The sequence below is a fragment of the Oncorhynchus mykiss genome, chromosome 15 (assembly GCF_013265735.2).
Source record: "Oncorhynchus mykiss isolate Arlee chromosome 15, USDA_OmykA_1.1, whole genome shotgun sequence".
Classification (NCBI taxonomy): Eukaryota; Metazoa; Chordata; class Actinopteri; order Salmoniformes; family Salmonidae; genus Oncorhynchus; species Oncorhynchus mykiss.
In genome coordinates this window covers 42383687-42389686 of record NC_048579.1, presented here as the reverse complement: position 1 = coordinate 42389686, position 6000 = coordinate 42383687, and positions in this window count along the sequence as shown.

Sequence of the window (6000 nt, the reverse complement as noted above, 5' to 3'; positions counted from 1 at the left end):
CGCCCTGGAATGGGTTCGCCCCGAGAGAGGGGCCCAAGCCCTGGAAAGCGTTGTGGTTCCGGCGGCATCCGGTGAGCTCTCGCTGGCCCTTGAAAATCCGGGGGAGAGGGTGTAAATCTCGCGCCGGGCCGTAGCCATATCCGCAGCAGGTCTCCAAGGGGAACAGCCTCTGGCATGTTAGAACAATGTTTGTGAGTGCATTGGGAAAGTATTCAGACCCTTGACTTTTTCCAAATTTGGAACATTACAACCTTATTCCAAAATGTATTAAATTGTTTATTTTTCTCATCATTCTACACACAATAACACATAATGACAAAGCATAAACAGGTTTTTAGAAATGTTAGCAATTTCATAAAAGAAAAAAACAGAAATATCACATTTACATAAGTATTCAGACCCTTTACTCAGAACTTTGTTGAAGCACCTTTGGTAGTGATTACAGCCTCAAGTCTTCTTGTGTATGTCGCTACAACCTTGGCACACCTGTACTTAGGGTGTTTCTCCTCTGAAGCAGATCCTCTCAAGCTCTGTCAGGTTGGATGGGGAGCGTTGCTGCACAGCTGTTTTCTGGTCTCTCCAGAGATTTTAGATCGGGTTCAAGTTTGGACTCTGGCTGGGCCACTCAAGGACATTAAGAGACTTGTCCCGAAGCCACTCCTGTGTTGTCTTGGCAGTGTGCTCAGGGTTGTTGTCCTGTTGGAAAGCAATCCTTCACCCCAGTCTGAGGTCCTGAGCACTCTGGAGTAGGTTTTCATCAAGGACCTCTCTGTACTTTGCTCCGTTCATCTTTCCCTCAATCCTGACCTGTCTCCCAGTCCCTACCGCTTAAAAACATCCCCACAGCATGATGCTGCCACCACCATGCTTCACCATAGGGATGGTGCAATGTTTCCTCCAGACGTGACGCTTGGCATTCAGGCCAAAGAGTTCAATCTTGTTTTCATCAGACCAGAGAATCTTGTTTCTCATCGTCTGAGAGTCTTTAGCTGCCTTTTGGCAAACTCCAAGAGGGCTGTCATGTGCTTTTTACTGAGTAGTGGCTTCCGTCTGGCCACTCTACCATATAGACATGATTGATGGACTGCTGCAGAGACGGTTGTCCTTTTGGAACGTTCTCCCATCTCTACAGAGGAACTCTGGAGCTCTGTCAAAGTTACCATCGGGTTCTTGGTTACTGCCCTGACCAAGGCCCTTCTCCCCCAATTGCTCAACTTGGCCGGGCTGCCAGCTCTAGGAAGAGCCTTGGTGGTTCCAAACGTCTTCCATTTAAGAATGATGGGGGCCACTGTGTTCTTTGGGACTTTCAATGCTGCAGACATTTTTTGGTACCCTTCCCCAGATCTGTGCCTCAACACAATCCTGTCCCGGAGCGCTACGGACAATTCCTTCCACCTCATGGCTTAGTTTTTGCTCTGACATGCACTGTCAACTTTGGGACCTTATGTGGACAGTTTTGTGCCTTTTCAAATCATGTCCAATCAATTGAATTTACCACAGGTGGACTCCAATCAAGTTGTAGAAACATCTCAAGGATGGAATCAGGATGTACCTGAGCTCAATTTGGAGTCCCATAGCAAAGGGTCTGAATACTTATGTATTTCTGAATGCACTTTCTGAATGCACTGTATGTTGTGCAGATGAGAGTAAACCTGGTGAGCCTTTCCCAGCTAGCTAGTTTATGCTGTCTAGCTGACAACAACAGCAGGATGGCACTAGTTAAAACTTGTAAAATAATGTTAGCGTCATCCTGATAAGCCCTTACCAGCTAGCTAGTTCATGCTGTCTAGTTACAATTTGTAAAAGAAAGTGTTTTTTTCCATGGACGAGGGAGAAGTATTGGTCACCATCTGAAATCTGAATGTCACCTTGACATGCCAATTGGCTAGCATAACAACAAGCCGGTGTGAATGACAAGTGCAACCGTGTTGTTTTGTGGTGCTTCCCACTGTTGCTTCCCACTGGGCAGCAGTTGCACTTGCTTTACTGGGCAGCTATATCACATCAATGGCAATAGGTAAAGTGGCCAATTGGTTCCATCCCACTTGATTATACATCAACATTGAGGAATATAAATCGTCAGTCACAGGCTTCATTAGGAAATGTGTTGATGATGTTGTACCCTTAATAACAATCCGGACATACAGTGCCTTGCGAAAGTATTCGGCCCCCTTGAACTTTGCAACCTTTTGCCACATTTCAGGCTTCAAACATAAAGATATAAAACTGTATTTTTTTGTGAAGAATCAACAACAAGTGGGACACAATCATGAAGTGGAACGACATTTATTGGATATTTCAAACTTTTTTAACAAATCAAAAACTGAAAAATTGGGCGTGCAAAATTATTCAGCCCCTTTACTTTCAGTGCAGCAAACTCTCTCCAGAAGTTCAGTGAGGATCTCTGAATGATCCAATGTTGACCTAAATGACTAATGATGATAAATACAATCCACCTGTGTGTAATCAAGTCTCCGTATAAATGCACCTGCACTGTGATAGTCTCAGAGGTCCGTTAAAAGCGCAGAGAGCATCATGAAGAACAAGGAACACACCAGGCAGGTCCGAGATACTGTTGTGAAGAAGTTTAAAGCCGGATTTGGATACAAAAAGATTTCCCAAACTTTAAACATTCCAAGGAGCACTGTGCAAGCAATAATATTGAAATGGAAGGAGTATCAGACCACTGCAAATCTACCAAGACCTGGCCGTCCCTCTAAACTTTCAGCTCATACAAGGAGAAGACTGATCAGAGATGCAGCCAAGAGGCCCATGATCACTCTGGATGAACTGCAGAGATCTACAGCTGAGGTGGGAGACTCTGTCCATAGGACAACAATCAGTCGTATATTGCACAAATCTGGCCTTTATGGAAGAGTGGCAAGAAGAAAGCCATTTCTTAAAGATATCCATAAGAAGTGTCGGTTAAAGTTTGCCACAAGCCACCTGGGAGACACACCAAACATGTGGAAGAAGGTGCTCTGGTCAGATTAAACCAAAATTTTACTTTTTGGCAACAATGCAAAACGTTATGTTTGGCGTAAAAGCAACACAGCTCATCACCCTGAACACACCATCCCCACTGTCAAACATGGTGGTGGCAGCATCATGGTTTGGGCCTGCTTTTCTTCAGCAGGGACAGGGAAGATGGTTAAAATTGATGGGAAGATGGATGGAGCCAAATACAGGACCATTCTGGAAGAAAACCTGATGGAGTCTGCAAAAGACCTGAGACTGGGATGGAGATTTGTCTTCCAACAAGACAATGATCCAAAACATAAAGCAAAATCTACAATGGAATGGTTCAAAAATAAACATATCCAGGTGTTAGAATGGCCAAGTCAAAGTCCAGACCTGAATCCAATCGAGAATCTGTGGAAAGAACTGAAAACTGCTGTTCACAAATGCTCTCCATCCGACCTCACTGAGCTCGAGCTGTTTTGCAAGGAGGAATGGAAAAAAATGTCAGTCTCTCGATGTGCAAAACTGATAGAGACATACCCCAAGCGACTTACAGCTGTAATCGCAGCAAAAGGTGGCGCTACAAAGTATTAACTTAAGGGGGCTGAATAATTTTGCAAGCCCAATTTTTCAGTTTTTGATTTGTTAAAAAAGTTTGAAATATCCAATAAATGTCGTTCCACTTCATGATTGTGTCCCACTTGTTGTTGATTCTTCACAAAAACATACAGTTTTATATCTTTATGTTTGAAGCCTGAAATGTGGCAAAAGGTCGCAAAGTTCAAGGGGGCCGAATACTTTCGCAAGGCACTGTAGCTATCTTCTCGGACATCTTCAACCTGTCCCTGTCCCTGTCCCAGGCTGTAGTCCCCACCTGCTTCAAGGAGACCACCATCGTTCCAGTGCCAAAGAATAACAAGGTGACATGCCCAAATGAGTATCACCCATCACGTTCACCGTGGTCATCAAGATGTGCTTCGAGAGACTGGTCGTGGCCCACATCAAGGCCAGCATGCCAGGCAAACTGGACCCACCCCAATTTGTTTGCTGCTGCAACAGATCCACGGAATACACCATTTCCATCACTATTCAAATGGTTGTAACACATCTGGACAAGAGGAACACCTATGTAAGAATAATGCTCATTGACCACTGTTCAGCATTCAACACTATTGTTTCCTCAAAGCTCGACACCAAGCTCAGAGCCCTGGGTCTGGACACCACGTGTAACGGAATTCCTCCTCTTCGTCTGAGGAGGAGTAAGGATCGGACCAAAGCGCAGCGTGGTAAGTCTTCATGATGATATGTAATTGAAATGAACTGAACACTGAAATACAAAACAATAAACGATGTGAACAAAACGAAAACCGAAACAGTACTGTGTGGCCCAAACACTCACACGGAAACAAACACCCACAAACCAAAAGTGAAACCCAGGCTACCTTAGTATGATTCTCAATCAGAGACAACTAACGACACCTGCCTCTGATTGAGAACCATACTAGGCCGAACACAAAAAACAACATAGAAAAACAAACAGACTGCCCACCCCAACTCACGCCCTGACCATACTAAAACAAAGAATAAAATAACAGAACTATGTTCAGAATGTGACACCACCCTCTCCAACTGGATCCTGGACATCCTGACCAGCAGACCACATGCTGTGATTGGCAACAACACCTCTTCCACACTGACCCTTAACACAGGGGCCCCCCAGACCTCCTCAGCCCTCTGCTGTACTCCCTGTTCACCCACAACTCCATCATCAAGTTTTCTGATGATACAACGGTTGTAAGCCTGATAACCAACTATGACAAGTCAGCCTATAAGGAGAAGGTAAGTAGGGAACCCTGTTCACCGGATGTGCTACCTTGTCTCGGACCTGCTGTTTTCGACTCTCTCTCTCTACCGTACCTGCTGTCTCGACCTCTGAATGCTCTATGAAAAGCCAACTACCATTTACTCCTGAGGTACTGACTTGTTGCACCCTCTACAACCACTGTGATTATTATTTGACCCTTCTGGTCATCTATGAATGTTTAAACATCTTGAAGGACAATCTGGCCATAAATGGCCATGTACTCTTATAGTCGCTACCCGGCACAGCCAGAAGAAGACTGGCCATCCCTCAGAGCCTAGTTCCTCTCTAGGTTTCTTCCTAGGTTCCTGCCTTTCTAGGGAGTTTTTCCTAGCCACTTTCTGGGACTAAGCCTGGCCTCTTGAGGAGTGACGGACTCCATCCTAGCTGGAGGGGGGCTCTCATCTTATCTACGAACATAGACAGGGCTCTAACTCCCCTAGCTCCACAATGAAATAGGGTGCAGGCCAGGCAGCAGGCTGTTAGCCATCCTGCCAGCTTAGTGGAGTCTGACACTAGCACAGTCAGTGTAGTCAGCTCAGATATCCCCATTGAGACCGTGTCTGTGCCTCGACCTAGGTTGAGCAAAACTAAACATGGCGGTGTTCGCCTTAGCAATCTCACTGGAATAAAGACTTCCTCCATTCCTGCCATTATTGAAAGAGATTGTGATATCTCACATCTCAAAATAGGGCTACTTAATAATGTTAGATCCCTCACTTCCAAGACAGTTATAGTCAATGAACTAATCACTGATCATAATCTTGATGTGATTGGCATGACTGAAACAAGGCATTAGCCTGATTAATTTACTGTGTTAAATGAGGCCTCACCTCCTGGTTACACTAGTGACCATATCCCCCGTGCATCCCATAAAGGCGGAGGTGTTGCTAACATTTATGATAGCAAATTTTAATTTACCAAAAAAAAAAACTTTTCGTCTTTTGAGCTTCTAGTCATGAAATCTATGCAGCCTACTCAATCACGTTTTATAGCTACTGTTTACAGGCCTCCTGGGCCATATACAGTGTTCCTCACTGAGTTCTCTGAATTCCTATCGGACCTTGTAGTCATGGAAGATAATAGTCACATTTTTGGTGTCTTTAATATTCACATGGAAAAGTCCACAGACCCATTCCAAAAGGCTTCCGGAGCCATCATCGACTCAGTGGGTTTTG